At 42.7% G+C, this 15,425-nt stretch overlaps 1 protein-coding gene and 1 long non-coding RNA gene across 3 annotated transcripts in view; one reads left to right on the top strand and one right to left on the bottom strand.

Moving 5' to 3' along the window:
* The window catches only part of Dsf (nuclear receptor dissatisfaction), a 131,846-nt gene that overhangs the window by 1,158 nt on the left and 115,263 nt on the right, over positions 1-15,425 (top strand). The gene's annotated exons all lie outside the window — the stretch shown is intronic.
* On the bottom strand, positions 11,160-13,108 carry LOC144152802 (uncharacterized). The gene is made up of 3 exons (XR_013319227.1): positions 12,740-13,108; positions 12,186-12,272; positions 11,160-11,511 (listed from the first exon to the last, which is right to left on the bottom strand). It is a non-coding gene; the product is annotated as an uncharacterized LOC144152802 (long non-coding RNA).

Raw genomic sequence — 15,425 nt, 5'->3', positions numbered from 1 at the left:
AGAGCATTTCAGTAACTCACGATGTCACCCGCGTTGACGTCCGTAGTCGTAGTCCGCACCCCTCCCCCTACACTATATAAAAAAAATACTATCCGGCGCCTGGTTTCGATCCCTCGACCCTGCGGGCGGAACGCAATGTACATGGTGCTCTACCCACTGCGCCACAACGCCGACACAGAATGGGAGGCTACGAACGCGCCTTATATCCTTGACTCATTCAAACTACGCCAAGAAGCTGCTGATACAACGCATTCACTGCCACCAACTCCCCAAACACTAAACGTTAACGCAATACACCTACCCCCTATGCTACGCATTTACTCGAGTCTCCCTCGCGGGGAGATGGGCCCAATTTTTTCGCTAAGAAGAACTGCACTTTTCATCTTATCGGCGAAGTCACCAGAGCGACTTATGCTCTGTTCATGGCCGCTGTACGCAAAAGCGGGTGTTATACAAACAACAAAATGCACAAGAACGCACTACAAAACGGGAAGGAAATGTGTTTTTTAAAGGAAATGCTTCAGGTATGGAAGAAAATAGCACAAAAATAGGTTTAATAGGCACCATCACGGGTCGTTCTTGGTAATCAAGTTTATGTACTAATGCAGTGTGTAAAAAGAAAAGCACGCGAGTACGACCCGACATATCCCAATTTGCAAGACACATTCCTCAGATACTAATGCCGGGAAAGGATGAAAGTGCGGGTTGGAGCCACTTTTAAACAAACAAGCGCAGTAAACCAGTTCAATAGGCCGCATACGCTTGTTTACCTCGTCGTAATGCACGGTATCTAAATTTGGTGTCAAGATTACATGCCCCGCGGGAATGTGGCAGGTGCGTATACGCATTTACTCAGCTAAAGCGTCATTCAACTTGCAGCTTATGAAGTGTTATTTGCTAGAAGAACTTTACACGACCTGCTTATTTTCTTTATTTAAACTTGTTAAACATAAAGCGACATTATTTTTGTGACCTTTGTACGGGCGAGGTTTACAAGCCCGAAGAAACTCCACAACGTCGTAGGTTTCATTGGCATTGATAATCAGATAAGGAAACTATTGATTCGCTCCCGTATTTGGCGGTGGTGGGGACAGATGTAAGGTTGTTTCTCAAAGCATCTGTATACATATGAGCAAAGTTTCGTGACACCACATGTAATTTTTGATATCTTCAGGAGCAGAGGAGACATTAAAATTGCTCCAAAGCACGTTTTAGCAGGTTTCATATTCCTAGGAGAAAAAGTTTTAAAAATCACACGGTCTTGTAAGGAATATGCTCACCTGATTTCATGTCTCTAGAGGGCCAACAGTTTGTGCTGAGCGACTATAAGTCATTCATTCAATCGATCAATCATTCAAAAAACTTTTTCTGTTAGGTATTTGATGATCTTAATAAATGTTAATAAATGGTTTGACATCGACATCTCATCGTCTTATTTAACACGAAGAGATGAATGCGACCTACTTATTTAGGTATCTGGCACTATAGGTTTGCATACCTGTTTCGGCGCAATGACCGACCAGTGACTTTTCTGTGCGTCTTTGCAGACAAGTTTGTGGAAGCTTGTTTTGTTAAAGCATGTTTGGGGATCGAGACAAAGCATTTTTAAATGAACAGAACTTTAATGATGCCTTCATTGGTAATTAAATAACGGTAAATTAATCATTGCTAGAAACTGCCGCTATGTGTCAACAGGATTTAGGTGATCTTAGAGCTTTGAAATGTGGCTTTGTGTATATAGCTGTCGAGTTTGCTATGCGAAAAACAATACCTTTAAGGGCATTTGTCAGAGACCTTGTGGATCCGGTTGCATTGCGGCGCGTGCACATTCAGCGTCGATCTAACCAGAGCAAAAAAAAGAGGTCCAGGAGATGGATAATAAATACAACTTTTAGAGCTTCTTTTGGGCAATATGGGTTCTCTTTCCAGACTACAAACGAAAAGCCCTTGCTGAGAGAAATTTAACGAGAATAAATTTGCTAAAATCTGCGGTAAATAAAACAAACAATGTGAGGAAGGTCACTCGAAGCTACACTATGGTGTTTACTGTTCATCGTCCTTCCTAAAGCGACACAACGTAAACCTTCAACATTGCGTGCCACGCTGAACATCGCATTACCTTCACCGCCAACAGAAATACGTATGAATTGGTATTACTCCCGTTATTATGGGAGCTTGATTGGTTGTTAAAGGGCGTTTAAGTTTTCGCAGAACTGGAGTTTACGAGAGTTGCATTTGGAGTACATTGTGCTGTCTTTGTCGTGATGTGCAGCAGGAGCACATGGTACCGAAGGTTCCCTGAAATTTTCCCGTGGGACAGAAAAAGACCAGCGCCTTCTCTCTGCCGTTGTTCGAAGCTCATGCGTGCCCAGTGCGGTAGAAAACTTGCGCAGGATCCTTCAAAGCGGACGCGTGCTCGTGTAAGGACTTTCTGCCTGAATATGCCACACTCTCAAAAAAAAAAAAAAGCTCGCTTCACTTATTAACAGAACACTACCCAGTTAGTTTTGCCAGTATCCACTAGGCACTTAGTGCTTTTACTAGCTCGCCATGCATAACATACTAAAAAGCTACGCGTGACAATGTGTATCGGCTGAGCGCGCAGTACGGAATAGACACATTCAACACGGCAACATCACACTTAGACAACAAATAAATTGCGCAAGAAAACCAATGGGATTCACGGGGAGAGCGAGTATAACTTACAAGTACATCCGCTCTCTTTTCCTTTATAGCGAGCAGCGGAAGTCCTCTAATGGAGTCAGTGAGCTTGTCGCAAAAAATCAAATTTTTCAGCTAAAATTTTAGAATTATATATTTTAATGTGAGCATATACCTATAAGAATGTGAATTTGCAAAAGCTTTTTAATCGTGATTGGGAGTGGGGAGCGTGCTGTAGTTATTATGGTAAATATTTCATAGAATTTTGTTGCTCTCAGTGAATGTTAGTATCAGACAAGCACCGGTCAACTCTAGACTAGTAACGATAGCATTCAGGCTCGATCCATACTTACTGGCAGGACTTACGTACTGTTCTGGGGATAGTAAAGTTCGTAAAGAGTTAGTAAACACAACCCGTTACTACCTTTTTACTAGCATTTTTGTTATGGGTGCATGATCATATTCTCCACCACGAACGGAACTGTATATATCCCCCATTCCATGGTACCCCTTCCGAGATTGCATGGATGGCGTTGAGGAACCCGTGAAGAGGTATACCTCACAGCACGGCTGCTGTGAAGAGGTAGTATACCTTTTTCCAAAATTATGTGTCAATTCAGCTTCGCTCATCGTTCTCCTTCATAGAGTGGAACGGCTCAAGTGGTAGCTTTCAACAGGCGCGATGGCTGTCATTGATCTTTCATTATATACCTTATACCTTATATACCTTAGCTTATACCTCGTGGCGGCATACTAAGAAGTCCAACATTAACGGAAGGTTCCAGTAGATGGCGCGCGGGTTACATCTGAAAATAAAAGGATCGTTTCACCCAGGAATCTGCCAACACGGTCCAGATTGCGGCAATCCCTGGACGGTGATCCCCCAACGTGGCGTCACTTGCTCGTTTCAGTTTTCTTTCAGTAGAGGGTGGCACTTCTAAATTCTATACCATAGCTGAAGTGTTGAGCGGCCTGGAAAGCGCGGAACAAATTTTAATTTGATTTCATTTATCACCCTGCGTAACAGCACAGGGAGCACCGCGCAGCACATCGGCAAAAAGCGTGGCGACATCCCGTTGTAAATAAATAAATAAATAAATAAATAAATAAATAAATAAATAACGTAAAGTAGCAGAGTCTTACCGACGTTTCACAGACTCCCGTGACGTCACTTCACAAACGTCGCTTCTCGAGCGGCGTCAAGGCTTTGGCAACGTTCACGAACTGTTGGACGACACCTGAGATACAGCTATGTTAACTGCTCGCCAGGATGGCACTCTTACAGAAGCGAAGTTCCACACGCGAAAAAGGAGCTTCAACATAACATCTCAACAGAAGAATCTCAACCGAAGCCTCCATCCCCTCTTTTTTTTAAAAGCACTCGTCAAGAAATTCACCGCAACCGCCTTCAGGCAGCACAGCCGCTCAACTTCGGTGGCGGGGCTGTCGAAACAGCCCGACCGCAGCGTTTTGAAGTTCGCGCAAAAGTGCAAGGAAGTGGTGTGGTCCGGTCCTACGGCCACTCCGTACTTGAAAAAACTGAAAACGGGACTGATGGTTTTCAGGCTGCTTTGTGTAATGATTTATCGCGTGCTGAAGTGTTTGTTTCACGATTGCTGAGCCTTGCAACATGGATAAAAGCAATAAGAAGAGAACATAAAAAATTGGTGCCGGTACAGTGATGTTCCTTGCGGGAAATCTTCCCCTTTTCGGGAAATATTCCGCTGTAATTTTGGCCGAAAAGGGAAAAAGGGAATCTTTCAGAGATGTAAGGAACTTTTGGAGTCATGGAGTAAAAAGGAAACATAACGTCAGTAAACCGGACCTGGCAACCTTAATTTCATTCTTGTTGTTTTATTTCCCTAACATTTCGCAGGATTTATGTTCATATATCCGCAGTCGTGTTTCTGCAAGCCACAAGCATCCAAGACCGCTTCCAATCTAGTTCGTAAATCAGAAGGGAGCATAGAAAAAAGAATACCGCGTGAGAAAAAGCTATATATATATATACATATATATATATATATATATATATATATAAAGTGAGTAGAGACACACACATGCGAGAAAATCAAAATCATTAACATTGAAACAAAAGTGTTAGAGGACTTCCTTATTCACTAATAATAACTGGCAGTGACTGTTCGGAACTACTGAACAAAACATTTTTCTTGGTATTTACAGTCGAATCTTCCCTCCCACAGGCAACCATACGCAGTAGCACTGATGCATTTATGCTTGAAATAACCATAACCGATGCTGGCATATTTTCTCTTCTGACTAATCTCAAGACTTCTTCTTCGGCTGACAACACTGGTTTAAATAAAACTATTCTAAAAAATATAGCACAAAGCATATTCCCAATATTATCCACTCTATTCCAACAGTCTCTAACCACCGGCGTTATACCCCATGACTGGAAGGTGGCGAAGGTTGTTCCGTTTTTCAAATCTGGTGATCGTACGTCACCCCTGAACTATCGCCCTATTTCACTAACCAGCACCATATGCAAACTCATGGAGCATATTATTCACTCCCAGATCATTAACTACCTCGAAAAACATAACCTTATTTTTGTGCATCAGCACGGTTTCCGTAAAGGCTATTCATGTGACACCCAACTTGCTGGCTTCATTCACGAGATACATTCATCCGTAGACGCTGGAATTAAAGTCGACGCAATTTTCCTAGACTTTTCAAAAGCATTTGATCGTGTTCCTCACCATCGACTTATTCACAAGCTTACGCTACTAAACATCGACTCTGCTGTTATAACATGGATAAAAGACTTTCTTTCTAACAGGATGCAATTTACATCAGTTAACAATCACAACTCCTCTCTAGTCCCCGTAACATCTGGTGTTCCTCAGGGAAGTGTACTCGGGCCCTTGCTTTTTCTATTTTATATTAATGATCTACCAGACTGCGTTAAATCTAACATAAGGTTATTTGCGGATGACTGCGTATTATACCGTAAAATTCAATCTAACCATGACCACGATATTCTACAATCTGACCTTAATGCTATAAACACATGGTGCTCAACCTGGCTAATGCCTCTAAACCTTGCTAAAACAAAACTAGTGTCCTTTACTAATCACGCCTCCCAAAATTCAGCATCCTACATATTAAACGACAGCCTCGTGGACAGAACTTCCACCTATAAATACCTTGGTGTACATCTAACCAGTAACTTGACATGGAATAATCACATTAACCATATCCTCGCGTCTTCTAACCGTTCGCTTGGTTTCTTTAAACGTAACCTCAGACATGCACCCGCGCGTTTACGAAAGTTAGCATATATTACACTAATACGCCCTAAACTTGAGTACGCGGCAGCCATTTGGGACCCTCATCAGGCATATCTAATGAATGACTTAGAAGCTTTACAAAACCGTGCTGTCCGCTTCATCTTTTCTTATTACTCACCCTATACCAGCGTAACCGAATTAAAAAATCGTGCTGAACTTGAAACCTTATCGCATCGTCGCAACATATCTCGCTTAACTTTATTTCATAAACTGTACTACCATGCATGCCTTCATAACGAATTTATGTGTGAACCCGCCGCCATTTTTCCGCGTCGAGATCATTCATGCAAAATCAAACGCATCACATGTCATACCGTTGCTTTTGCCGAATCATTTGCTCCTCGTACCACAATAGAGTGGAATAATCTACCATCAAACATTGTTACTGAACCTAATACCACTAAATTTACTAATGCTTTGAGCAAAAATATCAATGTATAATATGTATCATTTCACTGCCTCATTTCATTCAGTTCTTGCGTTGTCAGATGACATGTTGTAATATACCATGTGGTTATAATCGGTGTAGTTTGTTCTAGTTACTGTACCAATAGCTGTTCTTATTATTCTACCTAATTTTTGTATTTGTTTTCACTCTAGCAATGTTAATTATTTCTACCATTTTTTAGTTCTTGTGTTTATTTTGTTCTTGTTCTAGTTTATGTGACACCTTTGTAACCCCCCTACCCTATGTAATACCCTCCCCAGAGGGCCTTTAGGGTTTTTTTTAAATAAATAAATAAAATTCAGAGTAGAAGGAAGTCCTCTTCCTGAAACGTCAGTAAACTTTTGTTTTTATTTTAATGTTTTTCTCGTGTGTCTCTGCCTCTACTTACCTTATTTCTTCGCGCTCTGTGTGACTTTTTGTTTCCAAGATATATATATATATATATATATATATATATATATATATATGTGTGTGTGTGTGTGTGTGTGTGTGTGTTTCTACGGGCGCGTTCAGCTGGCCGCCGCAAGAGTGCTAGCCTTTGTGAAGCACCCCAGAGACGGGTGCCTTATTGCACCCTGTTCAGCTAAAAAGTACCCTATAGCCCTATAGTACCCTATAGTACGCTAGTTAGCACCCAAGTCTGTCGGAGCTTTTCCTACAAAACCACCCACCTAAACGAGTAGAAAAAGGGTGCGTCATCCTCGGTTCCCAAATGGCGCAGCAGGTGTGCAGCCACATAATGCACCATATGGCACGAATATGGTATGAACCATTCGCGCTTTTTAGGCTCGCTTCTATGAGACATTCCATTGAAGCTCAACATCAGCTCATAATTTGCTTGAACTACTTTGTCCCACCGACTTTTAAAACATCGATTTATGAAGTATAGTATTAGAGCCCATCTCAGTACAGGAGTCATAACATTGGAGGTTGTTGATTATTCAAAACTTTGTAAAAAATGAATTATATGTTAATTTTACCGAACTACAGCCCACATCCTTCGAGCTTCACTGCACAGCATAAACGTGTTATGCAGTGAAAGAAAGTAGGTGTGCAACACATAAGCCGCAAAAAAGTTCTTTGAGCCAAAACCCTTGACTTCTCAGTAGTGCATCAAACTTCTAATCAAGGTAGTTACCCGCAATGTCCAGTGTCTTATTCTTGAGCTGAGCAGGACAGCTCAATATGAAGGAAGGGCAAATGCGTGCTGGAAAAGATAAATCATAAAAATACCTTAAGCGGGATTCTGAAACAGGGTTGAAAGAAAATGAGCAAGCAATTCTTTCAAAATATGTAAAGCAACGCAAACAAATATTTATTCAAACTTCATGTCTACAACAGACGACCTCATTGGAGCTGGTAATGGGGTTTTACTAGGCTAAACAAAGAGCAGAGAGTGCCTATGTTAATGTTACAGGGAACGTTCGCAGCCGAAATTGTTTGAACACTTAAACTAACCACTGCTTAACAAACTTATAAAAATATGGATAGCCAATCCTTAGGGAAAGTTGAAAAAAAAGGAATATAAGGCAGGTGACGAAATTAAAACGACACCAAACTTGTTGGCTTTTAATTTTAAATGATGGTATAAAAATAATGACATGAAAGAAAGTGAGCCGAAACTGAAGGGCCACGATACTATATAGCCCGACATTTCACACTGAAGCAAAATAGCCGCTTTCAAAACTATATAGGCCAAACGCCCAATGGGGCAACCCTTTAGGCGCAGAAAAACATACCATGGCTGTTAAAAAAGCTATGATTTAGTTGAGAAAAACTAACCACAACAAATTGCAATTTGTGACTTGATACAATTGCAGAAATACACAGCGACATCAAATAAAATATATGATTGCTGTACAAAGACTGATCACAACAAAAATTGAGGACTACATATATAAGACCGGCATCATTGGGCAAAGCAGCTTAACGATGCGAAATGGTATACACACAAACTACTTTATTATTATGCGAAAAAATTCAGCGCATGTGTATTCTCTGGTTAGAACAGGAGATAAGATTTTTCGTGTGTTTTATAACTAGTATCTGAAAATTTATTCTAATTTCTATAAGAATTTCTGTTCGGGTGCAATTAAAGATCATAATGGTGAACTGTGCACAGGTGAACGATTGCGGTAAGACTAACTCCATCATTCTGTTTTCGAGCAGAATCAATGACTATTGAAATTTCAGGCTTCAAAAGTTGAACCACAAGAAACCCATTTTGTTTTTCAAGCATGAGCCTAATGGCTGCAAGTTAGGCTTTACCACAAATGGATTGATGTTGCCTATATTACGAAGCTGGAGTGACGCAAAGTTCTGCAATACCATGATTAGCAGCATCTGAACAGCAGTGTAGAAAGAGAGAGCTCTTTATTAGATGAAAGCAGAGAGGTTTGCCGGCATGTTCCCGCCTACATACTCTGCGGGGATCGGGAGAAGGGAGTAAATGCACCTAAAGAAGTAGGGCAGAAGAAAGGGGGAGAAGAAGAGGTTAAAAGAAAAAAAAATCACGACATCTCCACGGAATGAATGATGATAAGTGGGGTGAAGCTCGAGAGGGGGAGATCATCGGTAACCGTAACTCTCCCGTGAAAGTTCGCCCATTACATCATTAAGAAACACGTAAGACTGTGTGCGTACATTGTACAAATCAACTTTTATTTCCGGAGTCAATGCTCCCAGGCCCAGACCTGGTGAAAGACCCCGCGCCATCGAGGACTACCCCGCACCTCCACCACAATTTGTCACGTAGGATGGGACACAACGGTAAAGAAAGAACTTTTATTTAGGGCGAACTTGTGCCCGAACAAGACGAGAGGAAACGAGCAAAGGTCCTTGCGTCTCGTTCGATCTCGACAACGATTGCCTGCGTTCGTGGCGTGATCTCTTGCGTGATCTCCCCGTCGCAGTGCACGTGCGCTCGCGCCTCCGTTGGCGAACACAGACAAGCTCGCGCTCCCGGTTTACGCTGCCGGTTGCAGCCGGTTCTTGCGCGTGCAACGCGGCCCACTTTGCGACATCTCCGAAAGCATGCGGCGGTCACGTACCACGAGACACAAGGGATGGACAGACCCATGGCTTTAGGAGCTTCGCCCCTAAAAGTGAACACGAAGCTTTGCGTGGTGAGGTAAAAGTCCACACGATCTCACAGGTAAAGTTCTAAATTGTCTCTGCGACGCCGATTCCGCGTAAAAAGTTAAATAAGGCAACGAACACTTTTCTCTGGGATGATGGAGAGGGCCTGGGTCCAAGGCAGTGTTGTACGGAACGGCGTTACAAGGAACGGCGTTCCTGGAACTACACTCTAAGCTGGGTAACCCTTAATAGAGGTATACATTTTCGAATTTTTGTAACCTATAATTTATAAGGTACAAATGTAACCTATATCGTCGTAACATTTATATACGTATACACGTAAGGGTTACTCACTTATGGGTTACTTTGCAGCTTTCACCATGTATACCTTCATATAAGTTACATCTACCGCCGTCCAAGGCCACACACCCGGAAGGTGCCATGTTGCGCGCCAGGCGCGCTTTCGCCGGCGCCTCTGTGGCGACACCCTGAAGGTGCCTTTCCCGCGTGGTAAACAAACATCGCGTTACTGGAAGACGATATGTGCGACCATGCTGTCAATTGCGCGGTCTAAACTTTTGCGTCGGGTGTCTTTTGTTCGTCCATTAAATAAAGTGCCGACCACGCAGCTGGGGCTAAAAGAGAAGGTACTTTTATAATTCCTAAAATTGTGGTTCCAAAAAGCTTGAAAATGTCCTCTTAATATATATGCATTGCATTACATGTTCGATAATCGTTACCCAGGTTGTCACCCAAAAATCTTAGCGAGTATTGGCAACGCTTAAGTCTTATAAACAGGCATAACTAAATTTGATGTTTGCATCAGCTGTGTGCCGTTTAAGAAACCAGTATCAAACATGCATGATAGGTCTTTTGGTAAACTGCAGGCATGAATTTGAGCTTTAGTTAAACAACATTAGGCTTTAGTGAAACCAAGCTTTAGTGGAAACATGCACTTGATAGCATACTTCAAAAGGACGCCAAAGTTACGATAACATAACCTTAAGCCAAAAATTTTTGTCTCAACTTAGGCCATGATTATCAAAATAGAATTGCAGTACATGCACACATATTTGCGAATTTAACAGCCAGAAATTTGGCATCAGTAGTTTTGAACATTCACATTTATTATTATGAAACACCTGCGGGCTATTTATTAAAAAGCAAAGCTGCGATTCACCCCAATGTTATTATCGTTTCTTAATGAGTATTAGACGAGTGCGGATTCCTGAGCGAATTGGGGTTTCCTATATTGCTTTAGACTTCCAGGTAAAATTCGGTTTATTCATATATCCTTATTAAACCTATTTAATAAATGTTCCATGAACAGCTTCACAAACATGGCCAAATATACAGATTATTTACCTCAATATTTGCACGGATGTATGCAAAGTATTTCGAATCGTTTGGATACTGCCATTGAACAATTTCAGACGAATTCGAGTTTGAGCTACATTTATAAGATGATTCTCAGAGGTGCTCGTTCCCAGTACAGCGTTATTGTCATGGTTCCCCACAGAAAAAAACGCAGAATGTGGGAAAGTAGAAAAAACGTTTATTACAAATTCAGTGTTTAATACAAAGCAGTGTTTATGGCTATGTACCCTACATTCTCCGTTTCACTAAGAGTCTGTGATTACACTTGGAATTCACTCGTCTTTACGAATTCATCTTTACACTTCCCTCTTAGGTTCCTCTTTACAGTTCCACCTCAGTTGTGATTCCCACGCCAAGTTATCGTTTTTTATGCAGCACTAACAAGTTTCTAAGCCAATTGCAATCTGTCTTTTGGACAAACTTTAAATGGGATCTATAATTTCCTGCATGAAAAAAGGCGCTTGGAAAAATTCAGAGGTAAGCTTCGCAATTTACGTAGTACACAAGCAGGCACAAAATCAGGGCACGCTGAAGATTTCCCGAGGTCATCTGAATAACTTGTTCCCTGCTGCCGCAAATGGAGGTATATATGTAAGGGGCCGTCACTTGGATTTCCCCACCTTGAAGAGCCATCTACAGAAAATTTCAGAAAAAGAACAAAATTCAATGCAACCATAAGCCCTTCCCACCAAACCACAGGCATGTGAAGTACGAAAAATATATTGCACGAAAAAGAAGACGGAGACAAGAGAATGAAATGAAATGCCGCACCACAGAAAGAGTGATTTACGGCCTTTCCTAATAATTTCACATCATTTCAATAATCGTTACACAGAGTAATTTGGCCGCATTGTTCAGAACAACGCGAGGCCACTGTAGTCATACAGGCCAATCGTGCCATGTTCCAGTTTATCCGGAATTTTAATCGTGCCATGCTCCAGTTTATCTCGCGAAATGTTTCTGCATGCTCACACAGAACAGGCAGAAACTTTGGGCTACGAGATAAACTGACATACATTTGCAAAAGAGAAAATAAAAACATTTCCGCGCCTTCATGTGGAATCACTAGTACACGCAACTGAGCGAACGTCGCACTAAACCCAGAAAACGTGCTTTCACGATGCTGACGCCATCTGCGTCACATTTTTGGCTGTACTTAAACATCTCCCCCTCCCCCGCCCCTTGTACTGGCAGTTTCATTTTGAACAAGGATCCCACATGGAAGCCGAAACGTTTTTCATTTCAGTAAAGTGTTCTTATCGGTGGTTTCTTCCTCGGCTATCAGTAAAAAGGAATCGCCAACTTACATTTTTTCTTCGTCCAGATGTGTTGTGCGAGAGGATACATCTAGAACTTGCACCGATTTTCAAGTGGCATTCCCAGGAGGTCTGTACCTGTAATGACTCGAAGGGTTATTTGGGTTAAAATGTAATAGGCTTTAGAGCTGGGCAGTTGGTATACATTCATAATGAAAGAACACCTCAAACTTGACAAGACGAAGAAAAGAACACAGCACAAGCACTCACTAACAACTGGAGCTTTCTTAAAGAGCTCTATTCGAAAAAGAGTTCTTGTTGGCTCTACAAAACCACGCATCTTATAGAATAGCTAGAGTTGCTGAAAAACTACAAAGCTCCATGCTGAGGAAATCGTTATGTGAATTCATAACCTTCATGTAGTAACGAAATGATAGAAAGTCGCTAAACATGAGGCAAAATAAGATACGAAATATAGCATCATAAAATTTGAAGAAAGGCATCGCATTTTTACAAGTGAATCATACTTTTGTCTATGCAGGCCTGGGTGCCATCTTTACAAAAAATATTTGAATAAATGTGTTTTAGTTATTGCATTTTCATACCGTTGTTTCCACTGAACTCAGACTTCATTTCAAGTTGTGTCATACGCAGGGGAGTCCTGGTTGTCAGCTCAAGGAACACTGCCTGCAGGAAAAACAGTAGTGATGATAAGGCCTAGAATAGGTAGCCAGATGCAACCACAATTTTCGAACAGCCAGGAACCGATGAGGGTACAGCACCCATTTTTACACATGCACCTGTCTCTGTGTAATTCGTCACAATTTCTGTATCATCAACAAACAACATTAATCAAGCAGCCTGCATGCTGGCTCATACATAGCACCATTCTGTAAAGTCGCTTTACTGCACTACACTAGGAGCACGTGAGACAACCATTTGCCCTGCAATACCACGCGAATAAATAAACGACTTATTTGTGCGAATGAGAATAATAAACTCACTTAACATGGTGAAAATGGCCCGCTGTCTCAAAATGACTAACAAATTTACCCACTCAAGGAAAATAATGACAAAAATGAAGAGTGCTGTACATATGAAAACCTTTTATTTTGCGGTAGGGCAAGCTTTCACAAAAAAAGAGGCTTGTGCTGGACAAAAGTGAGTTTAGAAATTTCGGCCAGCATTTAGTGGACTACTTTTCTGCAGCACACACCTTGTGTTTATCCGGATATATTACTACAAGACCAATAAATAGACACCATTCCGAATATATGCAGCGAGAAAAATGAACATTTCCCGACGGCTCAAACAAAATGATAATACCCAGAGAATAGCGCGATAATATAAGACTTTAATGGGAAAAATTTCAATTATTCAAACAGAGCTGCCTGACAATTACATGGGCCAATTACTCGTCAAGTGCGCCCGATGCAGCCAACAGCGTAAACAAAAAGCTCAACGCATGATAAAGGCGCGCAAACAGAGCAGAAAGCAGGTCACGAGCGCCGTTGTCTTTTATAATGTACGGGCTTTCCCGATCGTCCGCTCCAGTCTGACGCAACGAACGCAAGCCCGTTATTTCATTCAATTGCAGTCGCGGACAACGAAAAACGTCTAGCGAAGCAACTAGTCAGGTAACGACAATCCCTCTCGAATGCTGCAATTTCAAATTGAAAAGCCCCCAGCGAAAAGATACATTCAATGAAAACACGGAAACCCTTACGGGAATATACTCACCGAGTTCGCTTTCACTGGCGCCGGGGCATTGGTCCAACATGCGAACTTGATGCTGGTCGTAGAAGAACAGGCCGTGTAGCGATGCCAGTCACAAATGGGCTCGCCGCAGCCTCCGCGACTCACGCCGACAAATAAGTCTTGTAACAGCAATCCTCGCTTCATCTAGGGGTATCACAGCGGTAAAAAGGCTCGAGTGGCGCGAAAACGCGGCCACCGGGCCTGCGAGCGCCGCCATTTCTCTATATCCCGTCATGCAACGGAGAAATAAACGGCCGCCTGGAGAGAAGGCGCGACGAGCATTTCTTATCGGTTACAGGGCGTTTTATAGGTTACAACGTAAAGGTTACATGTAAGATTTTGTTGATGTAACCTATAAATCATTATTGTAACCTCTAAACCGCTTTTAACTTCATGCTTGTAACCCTTAGAATGGACTGGGATAAAGAAAACATCAAACTGGGTTCATTGTAACCTTTATTTTATAGGTTACTTTCGTTTAGAAGTTACATTATGGGTTACCAGGATTAGAGTGTAGTTCCTTTTTGGAGGAACGGAGGAACGCCACCGTTCCATTAAGGGTCGGTGGAACTGTAACGGTTACTCGTTACGTTTTAAATGCGGAGCATTTCTTAGGCTCGCGATGTCACTCGTCGATGTTGTCGGCGCCGTCCACACGCTCACTGCGCATGCGCGTCGCGTCGAGGCGCAGGTGCGCGTCTCTCCCCCGTACCCTCCTCGCTCTCAACAGTAGGTGTGGCGGTGCGGGAGGAGCGCGTGTACCCCGTGCGCTCCGTCGCTCTCAACAACAGCTGCGGCGGTGCGGGGGGGAACGCGTCTGTGCGCGCATGCGTCGTAGCTTCCCGTGCGCCGCGTCGCGCTCAAGAGTAACGGCGGCAGGGCGTGTACACGTGATAACGGCGTGGTGGGTGCGTGGAAAGTTCGCGCGCTTGTGTACGGAAGCGTGCGCATGCGCGTCTCTCCTCCGTACTCCTCTCCCTCGAACGCGGGCTATAAGCGGCAGAGCGCGCGTTCGGAATTCAGTCAAGGGCGTCTTTGCTTGGCTTTCGCTTGACTTGACGCTTTGCTTGACGGCACCAAGCAATAAAGACAGACTTTAACTTTACACTCCTTGCCTTCGCTTCTCCTTCATTCAATAAATAAGAATAATAAAGACGAAATAACAATTAAGCATTCCCAACCCATGCCCAATTACGCAACATTCACGCGATACCCCCACCACTCTGCGACGCATTTACTCGAGTTCCCCCCGTGGGAAGAGGCGGACGGGTTTTTTTTTTTTTTTGAAAGAACGGCAGGAACGGCGTTCCTGCCGTTACATTGCTAGGATTTGGCTGTTTTTGATGCCAAGGCTCGAGTACAAAAATCTACAAAGCGCTACTGCGTTTCTCTTCGTATAAGATGGTCAGTTTGCCCGCCCTTCTGCCGTACGTGCTTCCTCGAAGGTCAAAGGCAGAAGAATAACCACGCAGCAGGCCGCAGCTTGTGCTTGCTTTCATGCTGATTGCTTACGCGGCGTTCTACGGGTGAATA

This window comes from Haemaphysalis longicornis, unplaced genomic scaffold, assembly GCF_048455015.1.
Source record: "Haemaphysalis longicornis isolate Haplotype H1 unplaced genomic scaffold, Haemaphysalis longicornis Haplotype H1 scaffold_9, whole genome shotgun sequence".
In the NCBI taxonomy this organism is placed as follows: domain Eukaryota; kingdom Metazoa; phylum Arthropoda; class Arachnida; order Ixodida; family Ixodidae; genus Haemaphysalis; species Haemaphysalis longicornis.
Note: the sequence above shows the minus strand (reverse complement) of the source record. Positions and strands in the feature narration are given on the sequence as shown.